The sequence below is a fragment of the Microcaecilia unicolor genome, chromosome 11 (genome assembly GCF_901765095.1).
Source record: "Microcaecilia unicolor chromosome 11, aMicUni1.1, whole genome shotgun sequence".
Taxonomy (NCBI): domain Eukaryota; kingdom Metazoa; phylum Chordata; class Amphibia; order Gymnophiona; family Siphonopidae; genus Microcaecilia; species Microcaecilia unicolor.
In genome coordinates this window covers 99,068,039-99,091,504 of record NC_044041.1, presented here as the reverse complement: position 1 = coordinate 99,091,504, position 23,466 = coordinate 99,068,039, and the positions used below count along the sequence as shown (strand labels likewise).

Sequence of the window (23,466 nt, the reverse complement as noted above, 5' to 3'; positions counted from 1 at the left end):
GTGTTATGTGAATATTTTTACTGCTGTAATTGTCTATTGCTCATGTCTGATTTATTCTTACTGTACACCGCCTTGAGTGAAATCCTTCAAAACGGTGGTAAATAAATCCTAATAAATAAATAAATAAATAATAAATAAACATATGCCATTTTTGGCTTTGAAAAAAAAACTTTTATTATTTTAGTGCCGGGGGCTTACACAGCAGTAATTGAGCAGCCTCGAATGCTGCCCGGTTACCGCTGGGTTAGCGCGGGAGCCGTCACTGCTTCCTAAATAGGTGGTGGTAAGGGCTCCCCCAGGAAATGGCTGTGTGGCAAGTGGTTCACTTACTGCACGGCCATTTTCTTTTTCTTTAAAGCCTTTTACCCACTGCGGTAAAAGGGGGCCTTGGCACGGCAAATCCACACACTGATGCTACCACAGGGCCCTTTTTACCACGGTTTTGTAAAAGGGGCCCAAAGGTATTTGCCATCCTAATTTTATGCAGTTACTTAGCTGGTTAGTGAACTGAAAATCCACACTAACCGCCTAAGTTGACACCCTGCCCTAACGCATTACATTACATTTCCAAGAATTTATATTCTGCTCACACCAATGTTGGTTTGAAGCGGATCACAGCCAACTTAAACAAGCAAATGTAAGCTGGGAATAATATATAAATTTTAAAAACAAGTTATCATGTAAGAACAAATATCCTAAACAGGGCTTTTTTTGAGGGGATACTTGGGGGTACTGAGTACCGGCACCTTTTCCATTGTATGCTAAAATTGACCCATGGACCCCAATTTTTAATGAAGAGCGCTCAGGCTCTACACAACAATTCTGCCTTGTCATAGGTTCTGTGACTGGTTGCAGGGGGCCTGGCTATTGTGGGGAGGGTCCCTGAAGGGTGGCCTAGCATTTGAGTACTGGCACCTTTTTCACTAGAAAAATTGTACTGATCATAAATAAAGTGGCCGTACCCAATCGAAATGGGTAGTAAGCTAGACAAATAATTGATGTTGACAAAGCATTCCAATGTTTAGCTGCCTGATAAGAGAATAGACAGGAAAACATATGTTTTGACCATTAACTCTTAAATATTGGACATGATAGTCTTAAAGTATTGTGAGTATTAATTCCTGAATCCAGCACTTTAACCAGAGAAAACATATAAGCTATTGGAAATCCTTGTACTATTTTATAAACAAAACAGCACAATTTAAAAATTATTCTACCTTCTATTGGCAGCCAATGAAGTTGAACATAATAGGATGAAACTATCACATTTTTTAAAAAGAACATATTAACCATATAATGATGTTTTGTATGATCTGAAGCTTTTGCAATACATTTCTTGTACAACCCAAGTAGATTATATTACAGTAATCCTGACTATACGCCGTATTTGGTCTTGAGGAAGCCAACCAGATGATCAATGTGGAATAATGAAGTAGACGAGTAATATCTGGGGATAATCAGGTTAATACAATGTTTTCTTTTTTCTGTTTACTGTTTAATTGATCTGCTTGTCTTATTTCACTCTCCCTATTTTTCTTCACTTTGTGGTCTAAGAAAGAGAAAGATTGTATATAATCCATATATTACAGTAATCCAATTTAAAGCCCCTTTTACAAAGTGGCGGTAAGCCCCCAACACGGGCTTACCGCTCACTAGAAAGGAAGTACCACTGGGCTACTGCAGCAGCCCGGCGGTACTTCTCATCCCCAGCATGCTGTCATATCCGGCAGTACAAAAATATATTTAATTTTTGTAGCGCCGGTGTTTACCCGGCGGTAATCGGTTATCGCCGGGTTATTGTTGGAGCCCTTTCTGTCACCTCAATGGGTGGTGGGGTAAGGGCTCTCCCCCGAAGTGGCCACACAGCAGGTGTTTCACTTGCCGCAGGGCCATTCCTTAAAAAAAGACCTACCTTTTACCAGCGTGTTTTTGACACGCGAGGCCCCCTTTTACTGCAGCTAGTAAAAGGTAAGGTTTTTTTTTTTAAAGAAATGGCAGTGCAGCAAGCATAAACTTATCTTGTGACAAATATTTCCTGTTACATCTGAGATTATGTCTCCAATCCACCACTAATCCATCCGGTTAGAGGCTGGCCGGTTAGTGGCATATTCAGAAGCACTAACCGGTTAAGTTCCGCTGAATATTGGCTTCTGGCTTGCGCAGCAGGGTTTGACCAGGCAGGAGCCTCCCCTGCCTGGTTAAACCGTTTTGAACATTGTCCCCAAGATTTATACGTGTAAATGATGACCTCCCTCTTGAGTAGCATTTGGGAGCTAATACCTTCTCCCTCAGGTCAGAATATAATTATTTATGTATTTATTGGTATTTATTTACTGCCTTTTTGAAGATATTCACCCAAGACGGTGTACAGCAAGGATAAGCTTAATATAGGTAACAGACAACTACAACAATAAAAATATTCAAAAAACAGTACACACATTATGGCATAGTCTGCCACTTACAATGTCAATACAATACACATTAAAGCATCTTAACAGTCAGCATAGGGTGTAAGTGGAGGTGGATGATATAGAGACATCAAATAGAGTAACAGGATTTAGAAGTAAGGGTGACTAACAAGGAAAAATTGCACGTGGAGTCAGAAAAGATGCAGGAAAACGATTTCAGCAAACATGATGATATTGCAAACAAATAGAAATTAATTATAACAGGTATTCCAATGATAGGCTGAAGGCAAAAGGGCGGGAGGGAGGAGGTCTATGGGCAATCAGCAGGGTACAGACAGGCAGTCAAATTATATGACTCATAATGAGTTAGAAAATCCAGATCATTGTTAACATTGTAGGCAGCTTTAGCAAATTCTGGTTCATTCTGTTGTAATAAAGCAAACCATGTGTGCCACCTAGAGGTCGAATGCAATAGGCATAATATTACCAAGAAGACTTTAAATACACAAACAGTTTGTTAGTCAGGATCATGAAGAAAATAATTTTCTCCCATTGCTACATAGCAACCAACAACATTTAAATGAGAAAAACCAAAAGCATGTTGCTGGGAAGGAAGGCTATGCTCTCCTACCATAGGACACATGTGGCTTTGAATCGGTGGCCAATGGTCATTTAAGACATCTGCCCTCCTTTCTCTGTTCAGTTTTTTAACACTGTACTTAGAATTGATTTTAATAATTCTATGGCAGATGAGTCTGGGTTTTCAGGTCTTCCCACAAGAGCATGGCCCTACATATAGGGCCAGATTCTATATAAGGCACCTAAAAAATCTGCGCAGTAAACATTTCCGCCTAAGCGTATTCTGTAAGTGTTGCTTAGATTTAGGTGCGCTATATAGAATATCCATAGATGATATCCCAGCACCTAAAACTATGCATTTCCATTTACACCAACAATGGCATAAATCCACGTGTGTAGATTTACGCACACTGGGCCATATTCTATAACTGTGCGCATACATTTTGGAACGCCCACAAAACACCCATTTCTTCACCTATAACCATGCCCCTTTTGAACTGTGTGCTTTAGAATTTAGGTGCAGTTTATTATAGAATATGCTTAGCGAGTTGTGTGCATAAATTCTAATTATTGCCAATTAGTGCTCATTATTGCTTGTTAAGTGCTATTATGAATGCCAAGTAACATGCACGCTGTTATAGAATATGCCTGGATTTTGATGCAGATCTCTTGGCGCACTATATAGAATCCAGCAGGTAGGGAGAAATTCCATAAGGAGCCACATAGTTTTAGATGGTAGGAATATGTTGAAATAGCCTCGATGCGGCCGTGTTTCGGCCAACTGGCCTGCCTCAGGAGTCTATATGATCTTTAATATTGTCTGTTGAAGCATACCTACAGACACAGATTGCTTTAACGGACAATATTAAAGATCGTGTAGACTCCTGAGGCAGGCCAGTTGGCCGAAACACGGCCACGTCTCTTTTTTATATTATTGACTTGGACTCATCATGTGCATTGAGCCACATAATAAACTTGGACTTTTACCTACATCTTCTCAAGACTTTATTCCTGTGTCATCTTCGCTGTGTCCTTTGTGATTTTCGATTTGCGAAGACTGTGTTCTTCTGTCTTTACATCGATATAACTGTGGACATGTCAGTGTAAGGCTGCTGATAGCAAGTTATGCTAATATTCCAAAATGGAATCTAGGTGCCCAGATACAGAATTGCCCCATAATGCTGTGCAATGTCCCTACGGGAGCACAGCTCCAGATAGAGTGCCATGAGATACCCTTGCAAGAGTATAGCTTCAGCTGTGGCATTGTGTAAGGGCCCTTTAACTAAGCTGCCTTAGGTGCTAATATGCACCTAACACAGCTTAAAATTGTGTATTGCAGGATGTGTTCAGGCCTCCTGTGGTAACATTGGCATCATTGTTCTTTCTCTATAACATCAGCAAAATTCGCCCCTTCCTCTCCGAGCACACCACCCGAACTCTCATCCACTCTCTCATCACCTCTTGCCTTGACTACTGCAACCTACTCTTCACTGGCCTCCCACTTAACCATCTACCCCCCCCTTCAATCCATTCAGAACTCTGCTGCCCGTCTTATCTTCCGCCTAGACCGATATGCTCATATCACCCCTCTCCTCAGGTCACTTCACTGGCTTCTCCTACTAACCTACAAATGCACTCAATCTGCAGCCCTTCATTACCTCTCTACCCTCATCTCCCCTTACGCTCCTACCCGTAACCTCCGCTCACAGGACAAATCCCTCCTCTCAGTACCCTTCTCCACCACCGCCAACTCCAGGCTCCGCTCATTCTGCCTCGCCTCACCCTATGCTTGGAATAAACTCCCTGAGCCCATACACCGAGCCCCCGCCCTGCCCATCTTCAAATCCTTGCTCAAAGCCCACCTCTTCAATGTCGCTTTTGGCATCTAACCATTGTACCTCTATCCAGGAAATCTAGACTGCCCCCAATTTGATTGACTGCACTTTTTTGTCCTTTAGATTGTAAGCTCCTTTGAGCAGGGACTGTCCTTCTTTGTTAGATTGTACAGCGCTGCGTAACCCTGGTAGCACTTTAGAAATGTTAAATAGTAGTAGTAGTAGTGTTTATCTTGGATTACCAGGGTTTTGTCTTCAGGCACGTCAGGTGGCTATGAATTTTTCCGTGCAGCTTTTATTGGGCCTTTCACGAGCCAAACACATATCCTCACATATGAAGCACTTGAAATGGTTGCCAGTGTGTTGTAGGATCTTATACAAACTGATACAGATGGTTCATCAGGCTCTCTCTATCATGTCTCCATTTATTACTTAAGAAATGCTGTGAAATGGTATTTGCCGACCCATAAAAGTAAGCTTGTCATTCCTGCACTTCAATACATTATTATTATTATTACATTACATTTGTACCCCGCGCTTTCCCACACATAGCAGGTTCAATGCGGCTTACATAGTAAATAGAATTACAGAGTCTTATAAGGAGAATTTTACAACTATAGTAAACATATTAATAGAAGGCCTTAAGAATATGTGAATTGAGTATGGAAAGGTGTAACAAAGATAGGATAAGCTAAAGGAAAAGAGATAGGGAGGGGTATGGTATAGGGAAGATGGGGAAGAAAGATTAGGGGATAGGCATGAAGGAAATTAGGAGACATGGTTTACGATATAATCTTCGTATGAGCAGGAGACATGTGGGTGGGCTTATAAGGTTGAGTCGGGTCATTAGGGTAAGCTTGCTTGAAGAAATGGGCTTTCAACATTTTTCGGAAGGGTAGATAGTTGTTAATTGTTCGAATGGATCGTGGTAGAGCGTTCCAAAGCTGGCTGCCTAAGAAGGAGAAGCTGGATGCATAGAAGGATACATGCGTTTAGAGGTTATGTGGACTGGCACATTTTCCATCTATGGACCTATTGAGTGGAATAAATTGCTATCGTGTATTAAATGTGAAACCTGCTTGTCTACATTTAAGAAATGTTTGAGAGATTTTTTATTGTATACAGTTTATGATAACTCCGCTTGGAAGAATGGTGCAGATTGATTGGACTCCCTGCTGGAACTGCATTTTGTTGAATGCTTTTATAATTGTAATCTGTTATGTTTTTGTGTTTTGTTAATTTGATTTTAGGTATGTACACTTGTACTCCGCCCTGGATAAGGGCGGACTAGAAATAATAAATTCAAATATTTTTAATTTTGTTGAGGTGGTGAGTTAGGGGGTGGAGAGTGAGCATTCTTGGGCTAATTAGTTGATGCGGCTCCATTACCGTGTGCTAACTGGTTAGCGCAGGAATACTGCATGAGCTCTTATCGCCTACAAAATGGGTGGAGATAAGTTCTCTTGTGGTAAAATTTTTAATGGCTACAGACTGAAACATTAGCACCTTACTAGTTCAGAATAGTAATGAGGGTAGCAAAAACAACTTCACTGGCTCCCCATTTTACAGAGGATTTAATTTAAAGCATTGACTATTGTACAGCAAGTCCTTTTTTGTACTGCTCCATTTTATTTGAAACAAGAGCTACAGATTTATTGCCCATGGCATACACTGAGATCTGAGACTGCTATGCGTCTTTCCACTGATGTGATTAGGCAATTGCATTATGTGGACACTCCAGTGGCATAGCCACGGGTGGGCCAGCCCACCCAATTTGGACTCAGGCCCACCCAAAATTGTGGCACTCTTGCTGTGGCCAGTTGAAGATGTCCTCCTCCTCGGGCAGGCGGCGCTGTTCCAAATGGGAGCTGGCAGCACTTGCCTTGAGCTGACAACAACAATGGCCTCTCTGACTAGCTCAGTTTCCACACACGCGCAGGGACCTTAGCAGGCATGGCCTGCCAGCTGTGGTACTAGCTTGAAGAAAGGGTTGCAGTTTGGAAGAGCACTGGCTGCCTTAGGAGGAAATCTTCAGCTGGCGGGGTTTGGGGATTCCCACAAGTTCAGGTATTTAATATTTTGGGTTCACAGATGGAGGGAGGGACAGAGAACGAAGCAGAGTAGAGTGGTGGGGGTCAGGGACAGGGACACAAATTCCTTGTCCACCCACTTTGGGCTCAGGCCCACCCAAATTTGGCTGTCTGGCTATTCCCTGGGACAATCAGGTCTCAGCTTTTGTTCCAACTGGTATCAATTTGTGGAATACACTGCCTGGACAGCTTCAGCAATGTAGTAGTAAAACACAATTTAGAAAGTTGTTGAAAACACAACTATTTATGTCTGCCTTTAAAAAAAAATTATGAAGAATTGAACTAATTTGAAATTGATTCTGTGGTGTATTTTCTTTTCTTTTTTTTTTTTTGAATAATGTGAATGTTATCTTGTAAACCACCTAGTCATAAGTGGTATAGAAATTTTTTAAATAAATAATTTTTTAAAAAATGCAAAAAGGCCATTATTATGGCTGTGGTAAAATTGGCCTTACTTCACGGGAAAAACCTGATTAAGGGCAATAGAAACAAAAGGAAAGGAACTACAAAAATTCAAAAATATAAGGAAAGCACAGTGAAGAATAAACTAGACTCCTGGGATGTCTGGGGGACCAGTCTACTAAAAATGTTGGCTCCTCCTACATCCCAACGGCATGAATCTCTGTTTTGCACCTATTTTTTCTTTCTAAAATGGACCGAAAAACAAAGCGTCCAAATCACAAAACCTTGTTCAAAACAGTATTTTCGAGAAAAGGATAGATGTTTTTCTTTTTGTAAATGACCTTTTTTCCTATTTGGATTTTGGAAGTTTTGTGCAAAATGTCCAAAATCAGACTTACACGTCATATCGAAAATGCCCCTCCATGTCATGTGCACCCTTACCAAATAGTGCTTAGGCACTCTTGAGCTTTTGCAGTTAAGCGTACACTTACACATTTAAGCGCTAATATTCTAAACATTTACATGCAAGGGGAGCCTAGGTTACAGAATTTTTTAAAGGCATGTTAACAAACTGAATGTGTGCAAAGAATGCATATTCCTAGCACTGTGTGTTGTCCCACATGAGTGTGACTCCAGGTGACGAACTTCTTGAGCCTGATTCCATGTATGGAAACTCTGCACTGTAAAGTCTCGATGGACCGACTCGTTGTTGGATTAATAAAATGTCAGATAATACAGAAAACAATGGTAACCCCTCAAACAATGCACAAACAAAGGCAGTAAAAGCAGGGTCCCAGCTCACAACAGTGGTAAAAGGAGGGTGCCTGGTTCAGAAAATGGAAAGAGAAGCCATGTGACATCAGTGGATATGCTTCATGGTCGGATCAGTGAAGGTTGGATAATTGAGACTGTACTATATATGCAGATGTTTCTCACTGATATTCTCACAAGGATCCTGAAATCCTCTACAGTGCCACTCACTGGATATAGGGACAAAGATGTCTCCAGTCCCTGGTGACATCCAGTCCCTGAGGACACGAGCCTGATTCAAGACTCCTCAATTCTTATGCAAACACCGAATCACATAGCTTAGAGGCCTTACGCTTTAATAATTTCAAGTAAACCAGAATTTTAAAAAAGTATTCTTCTCTTCATATTATGCTACATAAGGCTTTCCTTCATATCTGTGCAATTCCTATAGGTTTCTCTGGTTAGTCTCAGTGCAAATCACCTTCTCTGCACAACATCTCCTCCTGGGCTTTCCCTTCAGGGGCGTAGCCAGACCTCATGGTGGGAGGGGTCCAGAGCCTGAGGTGTGGGGGGGGGGGCACATTCCGCGTTCCCTGCCCTGCTCTTTCTTCCTCTTCACGTAAGGCAGGGAACGCGGCGGCACTGTAGACCGGCACTGAAGAAGGCTTCAGCAAAACCAGGGGCTCAGATGAAATTTGGGAGGGCTCAGGCCCCCGTGGCCCCACCTAGCTACGCCACTAACCTGCTTAGTAAACCCTTTTATATGGTGGCTAGCCTGACCTGTCCTATCATCTGTTAAAGATTGGGTTTTGCTACTCGCAAATCACAATGTAAGAATAACCGCAGTTTTTCATATTAACATTACTAGTCTTATATCTACCTTTCCAGATCTTATAAAAGCTGTGGGGGCTGCTCTCATATAACTACCACAAAACTGACTGTTCCTTAAAAGAATTCCAGTACACCTGATTTATAACATTCAACTCCCCTGTCCCTTTACTAGAAGCAAGCAAGAGCCTACATATTTAGCCTTAATGGCTTTCCCTTTTCTGTTGGGTTCCAATTCTGTCTCATACAGCCTTCAGTGGTCTGGGTCTCCTCCTTCCAGCAACTCACTAGGGTTTCTACAGTAAAGAGGTCCTTGAAATACTTAATCTGACACTCAGAACTCTGATAGAGAACAATCAATTACGCCCTCCCTGCATAAGGGCAGCCCTTTCCTGACTCCAGAGCAAAATTCCTTTCCCCTATTAACATTGTTATTTCCCCCTCCTTTCACGGGCTTCTGGCCTTTAAGCATATAGAACCCTCCTCTTTCTGTTTTAAATTCCTAGCCCCTGAAGAACTCCTTTCCCCATTTGGGTGCTAGCTTTGCTAGCCCTTTCCCTACCTTTAGAACCCTCAGGGGCCCTTTTACAGAGTGGCAGTAAGCCCAACACGAGCTTACTGCTTGCTCTTCCGAGACTACTGCAGGCCCAACGTGACCGCCAGTGGTAGTCCCGCCCTGAGTGCACACCATTTCCAGGAGAAAAAGAATACCCCCTGGAAATGGCTTGCATTGCGATTGCATGGCGATAACCTGGCGGTAATTGGGCATCGCCATGTGCTGCCTGGTTACCGCTGGGTGGCGGTAAGGGCTCCACATCGCATGGTCATGCAGTAAGAGTTCTCTTACCACATGGCCATGTATATCTGGGGAGGGGGGGGGGGTTTACCCGCTGTGGTAAAAAGGGCCCTGGTGCATAGGAAAAACGGTCCCCCGCCTCTAGCGCAGGGCCCTTTTCCCACAGCTTGGTAAAGGGACCCCTATGGGAGTAAAGACCCAATTGCCTGGACTCTACATCTGGGCCCTGCAGCTTTTCTGCTCTGTCTTCCTGGGGCTTCTCCCCTGCTAATTTTTTCTAGGACTTGTTGGAATATCTGCTGGAGCTTCCTCCTCTTCTAATCTTTCTCCTGGGGTTGCCTTCTTCCCTCTATTATGTCAGCCATTTTAACCTCTTATTCTAGCAGCCTACACTGTCCTAATTACTCTCTCAGCTGTGGAAGATGCTGACTGCCAAATTCTTCCATAATGCTTTCTCAGCTCATCTGTCGTGAACTGAAAGACCCATTGCTTTCTAGGATATGTGGTTCTCCAGATTTAAAGAACCTTTGCTTCCAATTGCTAGATTTCATGACAAGCCAAATCTGCTTGCTAGTTGGAATATTCATTATGGTTATCCTGAAAATCTTACTGACCAGGGATCCCGAGGACATATGTGAAATCTCTGTCCTAATCACCTACAAGTGTCTTGACTCTGCAGCTCCTCACTACCTCTCCTCTCCTTTCTTCTGCTACACCAGATTGTTCCAAAGGAAAAATCCTGGAGTACTAGCTGCCAGTGGGTTAACTCAAACTGCTGTGTGGTATGACTATTTTGCTGCAACTTTGTAGGATTATTTTGTGTCACTAGTCTAAAAGCCTTGAAAGATTTCCTTTTTTCTCTGTCAGGAATCAACCATGGGGAACCTGGGTTTTTGGGTGGACCCTGGATCCTTCCAAGAGCCCCTGTGTTAAACTGGAAAGTGGAGCAGGAGCATTTTGTATGTAACATAACATGGAAACACAGAAAATGATGGCAGCTAAAGACCATAAGGCAGATCCAGTTTTTGTAAACACCTTCCCACCCTTTCCCAAACATACAAATCCTGACGCATCTTGTCACCCCCCCCAAAACACAAACTTTGGCACTCATTCTTAACCCCGGGCACACATGTCTTAATTCCAAATACATAAACCTTGACACCCTTTTTTTTCCACCTCCAAATGTAACTTTTCATCTCCCCCCTAAAAAACACAAATCTTAACACCCTTCCTAATCTCAAACACACAAACTTTGACACTCCTTACACCAAGCACCAAGTCCTGACGTCCCCTTCTCAGTCACAAGCACACAAACTTCAAGATATGGGACATGAGCTGAGGTTGCGGGGTAGTAGACTTAGGAGTAACATTAGGAAATGCTTTTTCACAGAGAGAGTAGTGGACGCCTGGAACATCCTCACGGGGGGGGGGGGGACACACAAAAACAGTGACAGAATTCGAAAACATGTAGGATAAACAAAGAGGAATCCTTCCTTATATAATAAGAACTGCATGGAGCATCAGGCACCACTCTGGCCACCTTATGAGCCAGACTGGATGGACCATACAGGTCTTTATCTGATATCATTTATTATGTTTTATTTATTTATTTATTTATTGCATTTGTATCCCACATTTTCCCACCTCTTTGCAGGCTCAATGTGGCTTAGAGTACATCTTGGATAGTGGAAATTAGAAGAGAGTAGACATATGGTGTTACATAAGGATTTTGGGTTACATGGTAATGGAATACAAGATAGTAATATAATAGAAGGCAATATTAACATTTCTGGATATATTTGAGAGTATCACATGTTTTGGTCTTTGTGGTATATCTTGTCGAAGAGATGGGTCTTTAGTAGTTTACGGAAGCTGGTCAGTTCATAGGTCGCTTTTAGGTTACGTGGCAGTGCGTTCCAGAATTGCGTACTCATATAGGAAAAGGTTTATATTTTAGACCTTTACAGTTGGGGAAATGAAGATTAAAGAATGTGTGAGATGATTTTTTAGCATTCCTGGATGGTAGGTCTATCAGGTCAGACATGTAAGTTGGGGCATCGCCATGGATGATTTTATGTACTAGGGTACATATTTTGAACGTGATGCGTTCTTTGAGTGGGAGCCAGTGTAGCTTCTCTCGTAGGGGTTTTGCACTTTCGTATTTTCCAAATATGAGTCTGGCTGCTGTGTTCTGGGCCGTTTGGAGTTTTTTGAGTATTTGCTCTTTGCAACCAGCGTAGAGTGAGTTGCAGTAATCTAGATGTTACATCAGAAACACAGAATCCCAAACGCAAAAACTATCCCACCCCTGTCTTTGTGTGTGCATTAACATTAGTTTGTGCATTAGTTTTAAATACAATATCTGCAGATCCACTTTATAAGTTAATAACTCAAAAAGCACTTGAGCTGTTCCAGTTCCTGAGCTGGTAACTTTGCCATGAACACCTGACGTAAAAGGACAGAAAAAGAAAATGGTTACAGAAAAAGAAGGAAATCACTTGTCTTTCAGATATGTTAATGGAAAAAAAAAAAGATTAAAAATAATACCACCACCTCCCCCCAAAAGTAATCTAACAAGATCTGTGGTATTAAGCCGGTATCTGCCTGACCTGCCACTGTGTGTCACTGCAGTAATTATATAATTAATGCTGTGACTGTCTTCTTTCTATGCGAGATCAAGTTATGCAAAAGTTCCTTTCTCTGATCCACTAACACATCTGGTCAGGGATGTAAGCAGTCTCTTCTGCTGTTCTAGTCTGCAGTCCAGCACATGGCAGGGGGAGATGCCAACCTCTCCTCTGGAGTTTTAAGGGGGATGACCCTGTATGGTCTGGCACATTTCTGAGATCTGCTCGTTTCGGTAAAGACCTGAGGTGGTGCCTGCAAGGTAAGCCTCAGCAACCCTTCTCCCAGCGCTAGAACTAAGTGAAGTGGTTTGGGGAAGGGGAGGGGGAGGTGATTTGTTTTAAGTCAGTGAGTTTAGAAATATGGATCTAAAGAGGTTGGCCACTACAGGAAGGGTAGGACGAGCCAGGGGAATCAGGTTATAAATAGTGTTTGACTTTGGTTTGCTGACAGCTTGCTCTGGAGATCCTCAGCATCCCCAGTAGAAAACTGCTCCCAAAATTGAGTTTAGACCTGATTTCTCTTTCTACTTTGATAGCTCAAAAGTGTCTCAAGGCCTTTTGACCTCCAACAGATTAACCAGTACAGAGACTATGTGAAAAGGATATTTTCTGGTGTGACTTTTAATTCCCAAGGCATCCATAAAATATGTAGTACCATAGGGCACCTCAGACCCAGTAGGAGATGCTTAGGTTAAGACATTTTTACTCTGCTCGGTGAGTGCCTCTCTACTTTAATTTCATGGTTTAAGCAGGGATGAAATAATGAGAAGCATCCTGCTACCCCTTCCCTATCCAGTAGAAATGATAAATAGTAGTAGTAGTAGTAGTAGATACAGATTACATTGTCATGGTTAATCTTAGTTCTCTGTCCCCCATCCCCTATCCCTGCTGGGGAAAACCACTGAGAACTGAAGTACCTCCCTTCTCAGATGTCCAGGTTTATATGTTGTTTCTGTTGAACTGAGGCACCATCTGTAGGTTCTGAGCACTAAATTCATTTGTTATATTTATGGCTGAGGGATGGGGGAGGGGAGGAGGGAATGGGTAGAAAGAAGGAGAATGTTGCATTTTGCAATAGCCTGACAAGATGGCAGCAGCACAGAGTGCTAGGTTGCCTCTTCTCCAGCATTTCCTCTTACCCTTGGTGCTACATACAGTTTGAATACTTTGGGGGTATCGTTTTAAGTTCCAATGCTTTTTTTTAATGGTTCTTTTTTCCATTATACAGTTTGGGTAACCTATATTGCTCCATGTTGGGGGAGGGGAGAGGAGGAGTGAAGGAACTGATCCAGTCCTGGTTTCACCCCCTTGAGCGTATGGCACTTTCGTTCCTACATTGCTATGCGTGCAACAGGATAAAACCCCAGCCGGTTCAGCCTGCCCTTTCTTGATATTGAACGACATGGCTATTCTGCGTAGATATCTGGAGGATAATTTTGCACAGGTCATCGAGATAGAGACAACAACATTTAGGTCCCTGCACTGGAAAAAAGCACTAGAGGTATCAGTAGAACTGCACATATAAGTAACACTAGATGAAAGTATAAAGGATTTTGCTACTTGCTTCCTCAGGGGTCCTTTTATAGAGCAGTGGCAAGCCCAATGTGGACTTACCACTCACTCTTTCGGGACTACTGCCGGCCCAACGTGGCCACCGTCGGTAGTCCCGCCCCAAACGCGCACCATTTCCAGGAGAAAAAGAAAACCCCAGAAATGGCTTGTGCAGCGATAACCCAGAGGTAATTGGGCATGGTCACACACTGCCCGGTTACTGCCGGGTTAGCATGGGAGCCCTTGTCTCCACCTCAATGGGTGACAGTAAGGACTCCCAGTCACATGGCCACACGGTAAGAGTTATCTCACCTTGTGACCATTTTTTTTGGGGGGGGGGGGGCTTTTACTGGCTGCGGGAAAACGTCCCCTGCTGCTAGCACAAGGCTCTTTTTCCTGCAGCTTAGTAAAAGGACTCCTCAGTTGATTGCTGCTCAATACAAGTACTTTTCTGAAATGGAAATCCTGATGTCAATCTTTTTGGACATACATATTTATTCATTAGGATTTATTTACCACCTTTTTGATGAAATTCACCCAAGACAGTATACAGCAAGAACAATCCAGATATAAGCAATAGACAGTATCAACAGAAAAAAAAATATTCAAACAGTAGACATTGTAGCACAGTGTGTTAAGAACATAACACCCTATATAATAAAACGCACCTCCAACGTTCTGAAACCGAGAAAGTGAAACCTTCAAGCCTTGAAGCATTCCTGCAACGTTCCGGAACTACAGCTTCAGAACGTTGGAGGTGCGTTTTATTATATAGGATGAGCTCGGTGCTTTTCTGTAGCACATGGGGGAATTTAATATATGCTGATTAAAGTGGAGGAGTGGCTGGAGGGGGGGCAGGGGAGAGAGGAGAATCGCTGGGTGGCTGGAGGGGGGCAGGGGACAGAGGAGACTCGGTGGGTGGCTGGAGGGGGGCAGGGGAGAGATGAGCATCTGTGGGTGGCTGGAGGGGAGCAAGGGAAAAAGTAGAATCGCTAGGTGGCTGGAGGGGGTGCAGGGGAGAGAGGAGAATCGCTGGGTGGCTGGAGGGGGGACAGAGGAGACACACTCGCACCCAGCAGTCTCTCTCTCTCTCTGTCACACACACACACACTTGCACATTCACTCTCTCTCTCTCACACACAGTCAATCTCACACATACTCTCTCAAACACACACACTCCGAGGAAAACCTTGCTAGCGCCCGTTTCATTTGTGCCAGAAACGGGCCTGTTTTACTAGTAAGAACATAATAAGAATAGCCATACTGGGTCAGACCAATGGTCCATCTAGCCCAGTATCCTGTTTTCCAAACAGTGGCCAAGCCAGGTCACAAGTACCTGGCAGAAACCCAAATTGCACCAACACTCCATACTACAAATCCCAGGGCAAGCAAGTTGCTTCCCATGTCTGTCTCAATAGCAGATTATTGACTTTTCCTCCAGGAATTTGTCCAAACCTTTTTTAAACCCAGATACACTAACCGCTGTTACCAGATCCTCCAGCAAAGAGTTCCAGAGCTTAGCTATTTGTTGAGTGAAAAAATGTTTCCTCCTATTTGTTTTAAAAGTATTTCTATGTGCTCTATGCACTGACTTCCAACAGGCTGGAGAGTGACATTTAAAATGTTAGCCCTGGTCATTAAGGGAATCTTTTACTAAGCTACAGTAAGCACTACTGCATGCTTACCATAGCAAAAAAAAGATTTACCTTAGGGTGTGCTCAGGCATCCCATGGTAATTTTTGCATGTGGCAATAAAGGTTTTCATCCTGGACAATCACTTGTGTGAGATCTTCTTAAATATACTCCCAGAGCTGAAACTTCTGTTGCCTTCTCCATTTTTTTTTGTTACGTAATTTTTGCATGTGCAGATGCTAAAAAATTAATGTATTTTTTTAGCGCTGCGGGGCATGTCTGGGAGTGGGGAGTGGAGAGTGGGTTGTTTTGCGCTAATCAGTCAGTACAGCTACAGTGCCATGCACTAACCAGTTAGCGCATGAGCCCTTACCGCCTACATAATGGGTGGCAGAAGGGGCTTATGCGCTAATGGAAAGATTAGGGGCACTTTTACTAAAGGGTTGGCGCACAGCAACAGGGTTGCCACACGCCAATCCGGAACTACTGCAGGGGCCTGACGGTAGTTCTCACCCCCAGCGTGCGCCATTTCCGGCGCTACAAAAACTCTTGTAGTGCTGGTGTACCTCTGCCCTCTTACCACCGGGTTAGTGCGGGAGCCCTCAATGGGTAGCGGTAAGTGCTCCCCCCCCCCCCCAAAAAAAAAGGCCGCACAGCAAGTGGTTCACTTACCGCACAGCCATTTGTTTTTCAGCAAAAAAAGACAGTCTTTTACCTGCTGCAGTAAAAGGGGGCATCAGTGCACGTGAAAAACATGCACTGACTCTAGCACAGGCCCCCTTTTACTGCAGCTTGGTGAAAGGACCCCTCAGTGTGTGGCCATTAATAGAGAAAATGACAAATTCGGCCATTTTACCCCTGGTAAAAATACCCTTAGCATGCAGGAATGACCTGCGTAAGCACACACTAAAGCCACTTTTTACCACAGTTTGATTCACTGATTAAGCATTACGGGACAGCTTTTCATTCTAACACTTGTGTAAAACAGCAAGTCTCGCTATTGCACATTTAGATATTTCTACTTCTACGAACCCCTGACACATGCACAGTGCGCCGAAACACAGCCCATGTCGGGTCATTTTTGAAAGACAGTTGCCCAAGTTATGTGATTAAAGGAACTCTGTCCCGTTTTTGAAGGCTCTTGGTGCTTTCTTTTGCTATTTTCACTTACCACATGGCCATTTTGTGTCAAGAAATAAATTCAGTCTTTTACCTGCTGCAGTAAAAGGGGACCTCAGCGCGCATCAAAAACACGTGCTGATGCTAGCGCAAGTCCCCAGGATCCCTAAGTGTCTAAGGGGCCCTTTCACAAAGCTGTGGTAAGTACTAATGCGTGTTTACCTTAGGCTAAAATGCACTACCGTGGGGCATGCTCAGGTGTCCAGTGGTACTTTTTACATGTGCACATGCTACCCATGTGCTAAAAAATAAATTTTATTTTTTAGCACTGGTACCATGTTTGGGGGTGGAGAGTGGATGCAGCTATGCTCATCTGTTAGTGCATGGTCATTTCCGCACGCTATCTGATTAGCGCAGGATTAGCGCATGAACCCCTAGGGGTATGTTTACTAAGGTGCGTTAGCGTTTTTAATGTGCCTGTAAATTTAAGGTATGCAAAACGTTAACGTGCCTATACATTTCTATGGGCACGTTAGCATACCCTACCAACCCAACATAAATGCCTAATCTCTGCAACACAGCAAAACTAAAGCTCGTATTGGACGCCACATAACCTCCTTCTCTACAATCCCCATATTACCTGAAACACAAGGACCTTATTCTACCACAACATCACTTTGTATCTGTCTCCCTACCGGACTGGGCGAACGCCTTCACGGTACTATGTAAGCCACATTGAGCCTGCAAATAGGTGGGAAAATGTGGGATACAAATGTAATAATAATAATAATTTAATGCACGGAAACCATTTACGTGCATTAAAAACGCTAATGTGTCTATAGTGCTGCTTAGTAAACCTAGCCCTCGCTGTCTAAAAAATAGGTTTTGGTAAGTGCTCATACACTAATAGGAAAATTAATGCGTGGCCATTATTGCAAAAACAGAAAAATCAGCCATTTAATTTGCAGCACTAAAAGTGGCTTTAGCAAGTGAGAAAGACGGTATCCAGCTAGTTGCCACCCGGACAGTTCCCACCCACCAATTCCCATCTAGACAATTCTCTCCTAGGACTTCTCCCCAAGGAGGACAATTTCTCCTAGGACTGTTCCCCCCCCCCCCCCCCCACCCCCCCACCCCCCACCCCCGGCTATTTCTTACCGGTATGCAGTTTTCATTGGGGGGTTTTTGCGTTGGTGTTCTATTGGGGTTTTTTTTCTTAAGCATAATATTTTTTTATGAGAAGTATTGTTGCATGACGTGGATGTGTTGGTAATATTTTGTGTAAGTTTTTATATGTATATTATATTTTATGCTCTTTATTAATTAGGATTTTGGTTTATATTTATGTTTTTTTGGTGTGATGTGGCATGCTAAAGGTAATGTTTTGGAGGGTGTGTGTATGTGTGTATGTGGGGGGGGGGGGGGTATTGCCCCCCCCCCCAAAAAAAAAACCAAGCTGCTTGTCTGGAAGGGGAAAGAGAAGGAGATAAATTTCAGACTGTGATGCTTCATGATTGTTAAGAGTGGGAATTGTCCTCCCTAGGGCGATGGGAATTGGTTAGATGGTAATTGTCCTAAGTGATAATTTTCCAGACAAGAACTGGTGAATGGGAACTGTTTGGTGGGAACTGTCCAGGTGGGAACTGACCTAGAACCGGGAAAAACCTATGTTGGGGCAAGCACAGGCCACTTTTTAGCGCAGCTTAGTAAAAGGGCTCTTAAATGTCTGTTTATGCACATCTAAAATGCAAATAGTGCTTCTAAAATAAGCATCTATATACATCAATGATGGATTTTGTAAATTATGTCCGTGAGGAGCTGATTAAGGAGCCGTACTCCAAAAGTCAACCTTTTAGGAAAGCAAGGTGACCTTGAACATTACATTACAAGTCTTATAATCTGCGATTACTTACAAAGTTCAATGGGATAACAAATAAGACAGCTAGGACATAATCTAGGAATTAGATTGTATAGCTGTCAGGCAAATAACATTTTCGCTGTCCATTAAGTAAAATATACTTTCTAAACAGAAATGCTTTTAACGCTTTCCTAAATAGGAAATAACTTCTTGAGAACCTAATTGAAGAAGGTAGAAAGTTCCAGAGTAATGTGGCATAGTAAGATAGAGACGATGTTAGCAATTTGCAAAATTTAATCAGAGAGGTGGACATGATTCCCCCCTAAAAATTCTCCTTCAAACTCCAGGTCTAAACAAGAAGTTTAAATATGACTGGAAGATGGTGTGAATGTTTATGGGGTAATTTTGAAAGAGTATATGCTTATTGCCATTCTAAAATACAAAGTACACGTATATTTTGAAGGACGACCCAAATTACACCCAGTACATGGCTCCTTCAATTTCTGCATGTTGTGGCATATACATACTGTATAAGTAGTGTCTTTTTTTTAAATCACAACTAATATAGGTAGGCCAATTTACATATGAATATGGCACATAAACCTTCTAAAATGACCTCCAAAACTCATTCAGGGGTCCTTTTGCTAAGCCGTGGTAAAAAGTGGCCTGTGGTACTGTGGGCGCATGTTTTTGGGATGCGCTGGGCTATTTTTTACCACTGCTGGGAAAAAAAGGCATTTTTTAATGGTAAAAGGCCGTGGGCCAAAATTAAAAATAGCACATGGCTATTTACTGCCTGAGCCCTTACTGCCACCCATTGACCCAGCAGTAAGGGCTCATGCGCTACTCATGCAGTAATCAGGCATCATACGCCAATGTGGCCATGCTGCTGATTACCACTGGGAATGCCCCCCACAGTAGAAAATAGAAAATTGTATTCTACCACGGTAAACAGCATGTACCAACTTTGAAACTACTGCAGGGTGCCTGCGCTACCCCTATGGTAGTGTTGATTTGGAGTGTGCTACCAACGCATTAGCCCTACTGTTGCTTAGTAAAAGGGTCCTCAGTGTATCGAACCTGTAAGTAGGGTTGATATGTAATGGAATGTATTGTAATGTAATACTGCATTTGTATTCCGCCAATTTCCGATTAGGTTCAAAGCGGTTCACAAATATAAACTGAAAATTACGTAGGAATAGAGTATTAAACCATGGAAGACTTTATAGAAGCACATATTTCTTGAATCAATAGGTCTTCAAAGATTTTTGGAAAGTCCTCAGATCAATAGGCAAAGAGTACCAAAACTGTGGTGCCTGAAAACAGACAGAGTTAACCAGTAATTGCATATAACGCACCCCCAAAAATGAGGGGAAAGAAAGAAGACATGAATCACTGGATCTGGATGCTCTAGAGCTATTAGGAAATAAACATTGTCTAGCTAAGTACTTCAGACTTGTTGCTTCAAAGATTTTGTATATCAAACAAGCACATTACATCATAGGGCAAGTAAACTCTCTCCATTTCTTTGTTAACCAAAATAAATAAGGAAGAAGACTTCAGAAACTCCGCGCCAGCTGGTCCTAATAATAACCGGACCACTGACGACACCTCTCAGCGTAGCTCAATGATATGCTTATGCTGACGAGAATCCTCATTAGTCTACTTCCACTACACACACTAGCAGTGATCATTTACTTATTTTCAATTTATTTATACATGCTGTGTGATATGAGTACTAAAAAAGTACTTAGCTGTGGCTGTGCTTGAATAAAAACGAATGTCTGTGCCCAACAGCAAGCTCCTGTTTCGCTTTACACTTCTTAAGGAGCCGGACCTTACATCTTTTCACAGCACCTTCCAAAGAGCCACCAGCTGGTCCCTTCGTTATTTTGGTTATCAAAGAAACGGAGAGAGTTTACTTGCCCTATGATGTAATGTGTATGTTCGAATAAGGACAAGTACCAGTAATATTGTTTAGTATATTAAACAAGCCAATTTAAAATTAATATGGGCTCGAAGCGGTGACCAGTTAAATATACCAAGGAGGGAGTAGCCCTAGCCAAATATTTTATTTGGAAAATCAATTTAGCTGCAGTGTTCTGAAGAATTTAGTTTGGATGAAGTTTGGAAAGAGATTTAACTGGAAGTATGGAGTAAAGACCATTACAGTAGTCTAAGTGGGACAAAAAAAAACTTGAACCATTACATTACAATAATTCCCCATCCACTTCCTCATAGACCTTTTTTTTAACCTACAAATGCATTCATTTTGGATCTCTTCATTGTCTGTCTTCCTTCATGAACTCAGTTCATTAGCCCTCACTCATCCATCCCTTGGTCCTTCATTGTCAACTCCCAACTTCTGACTCCCCACCTTCCACCATGCTGCACTGTACGCACGGAAGAGACTCCCTGGATTGCTCTGTCCTGCTCCCTCTCTAGCCATAGTGAAACCCAATCTAAAAATCCACCTTTTCTGAGACTGCTTTTAAATCTTAACCACTTCACTATTATAAATACTTTTCTTTTGGACTCAAAGAAAACAGCACCAGCACCAAAATAAAATAACATTTAATGTAAGAGTGGAGGAGTAGCCTATTGATTAGAGCACAGGACTGACAACCAGGGAAGCCTGGTACAAATCTTTCTGCTGCTCCTTGTGATCTTGGGCAAGTCACTTAACCCTTTGTTGCCTTGGGTATAAACTTAGGGCCCTGTTAGTAAAGGGTGCTGAAATCTGGGGTCCATGGGGCCCTTTATTAAGCGATGGTAAGCCCACGTGTGCCAATCTGGAGCTACCACTGGCCTAACATGGGTGCCAATGGTACTTCCACCCCTAGTGCGAGACATTTCTGGCCTTAGCATCTGCAGGGGGTTATTGGTGGTAATCAGGCAACGCTGCGTGCTACCCAATTACTCCTGGGTTAACGCGGGAGCCCTTACCGCCACCTCAGTGGGGGGTGGTAAGTGGTCCCCCCGCATGGCCACACAGTAAGAGCAATCTTACCACATGGCCATGTCTTTTTTTAGCCTTTTTACCTGCTGTGGTAAAAAGGGTCTCAGCGTGTGCAAAATTGGCCCCCACTGCTAGGGCAGGGCTCTTTTTTTACCGCAGTTTAGTAAAAGGGCTCCAATATGTTGTAATGCGGTACTTTCCTGAATGCTAAGCCCTGATTTTCTGTGGCACTATTTTAGGGCATTTTCTCATTTTTTGAATTTCAGGTCATGTGCTAATGTGGCCTGTGCTAGTGTGGGCGCGTGAAATTGATGCGCATTGGGCCATTGTTTTACCACAGCAGGTAATAAGGCCTTTTTTAAAATGGGGCAGTGAATGACCGTATGCTAATATTGTAAACAGAAAAGGGTGGGAAGTTGACCACGGACATCAGAGACTGGAAAAAATGGACTTAAAAACAAAAAATGTAGATTTAAAATCGTTTATTTAAAAAAGGACTCGACACAAATGTTGTGTTTTAGCCACTAGGCCTGCATCAGGAGTCTACAAGCAAATACATACAGTATATATAAGAATAATAATAAGGTAAAATGCATTTAGATATAAGAATGTACAGTAAAACAATATACATGTATAATAATGACAGAAATGATGTCACCAATCATAAGGACTCATATAATAAAACAATACGGTGAAAAATGTGTGGAAAGTTTGACCATAATCACATAAAAACGTAAAACTAATTGTGAAAAATGTGACAATATATTTGGTAAAAAGTTATAGGGACATACAGTAAAACAATAAAACAGTATATATAGAAACATAGAAACATGACGGCAGATAAAGGCCATATGACCCATCCAGTCTGCCCATCATCTGTAACCCCTAATTCCTCCTGTTCCTAAGCAATCCCACATGCTTATCCCATGCCTTTTTAAATTCTGGAACAGTCCTCGACTCCACCACCTCCACCGGGAGGCCATTCCATGCCTCCACCACCCTTTCTGTGAAATAATACTTCCTTAGGTTACTCCTAAGCCTATTCCCTCTTAACTTTGTCATATGCCTCCTCATTCCAGAGCTCTCCTTCATTTGAAAAAGGCTCTCTTCCTGTACATAAATGCCCTTGAGATATCAACATACTATCGGAAATCTCTATAATTTGTATGAATCTAATATTAAAAGTAGTGCGTGACTATTTACTGCCTGAACCCTTACCGTCACCTATTTACATGGCAGTAAGGGCTCACTTGCTACTCATGCGGTAATCAGGCAACGTGTGGCAATGTGGCTGCACTGCCGATGACCACCAGGAATGCCCCCTGTGGTAGAAAATAGAAAATTATTTTCTACTGCAGGAAACAGCGCATGCCAACTTCGAAAATACCACCGAGCGCCCTCGCTATCCCAGCGGTAGGGTCGATTTAGCGCTCGCTAGCCATGCAGTAGCCCTACCGTAGATTAGTAAAAGAGCTCTATAGATATATAGAACCCTTTCGTACATAAAATTGCTATATGAAACCCAACATAGCCATATTTCACCCAAAAGGATGCATCAGGAGTAGTACATTTATAGGCACGACTAAATAACAAAAAGATCCAATTTATATATATAATAAAGGTACTGAATATCATTGTTTAAAAACAAAAAGTTTTATTGAGAATTACAGATGTCTAGTTAAAGCAAATTAATCAGTATAAACTGAAGTTCTTAACACATAAAAGAAATTGTGCCACCTTAAAATCAATTAATCCAAACACAAGGTATAGATTGATGTCCGAATATAAGATGTCACTAATTTAAAGGAAAACTACAATGGTTTATTGTAACATAAGTTGTTCTGAAGTTAAAAGAAGATGAGTACCTATTTCTAAATAAGGCTTGTCTCGTAATGATGGAGTGCTAGAAAATAAAGCCATGTAGAGGCAACTGGATCTGTGACAAAGTTGTAGCAAACCAAAGAAGAAAAATCCTCCACAGATCCTATCAAGGTCAGCACAAAGTGGAAACGGCAAAAAATGGAGGCGAGAC

The 23,466-nt window shown here is 42.4% G+C and overlaps 1 protein-coding gene across 2 annotated transcripts in view; it reads left to right on the top strand.

Moving 5' to 3' along the window:
• Positions 1-23,466, top strand: part of LOC115480243 (nuclear factor interleukin-3-regulated protein-like) — a 74,490-nt gene that overhangs the window by 9,694 nt on the left and 41,330 nt on the right. The window contains exon 1 of one of the 2 annotated variants that reach the window (XM_030218774.1): positions 12,415-12,575. The exons of the other annotated variant lie outside the window; for it this stretch is intronic. The gene's annotated coding sequence lies outside the window, so the exon portion shown is untranslated. Of the gene's footprint in view, positions 1-12,414; positions 12,576-23,466 lie in introns of those variants that run through there. 2 annotated transcript variants of the gene reach the window in all.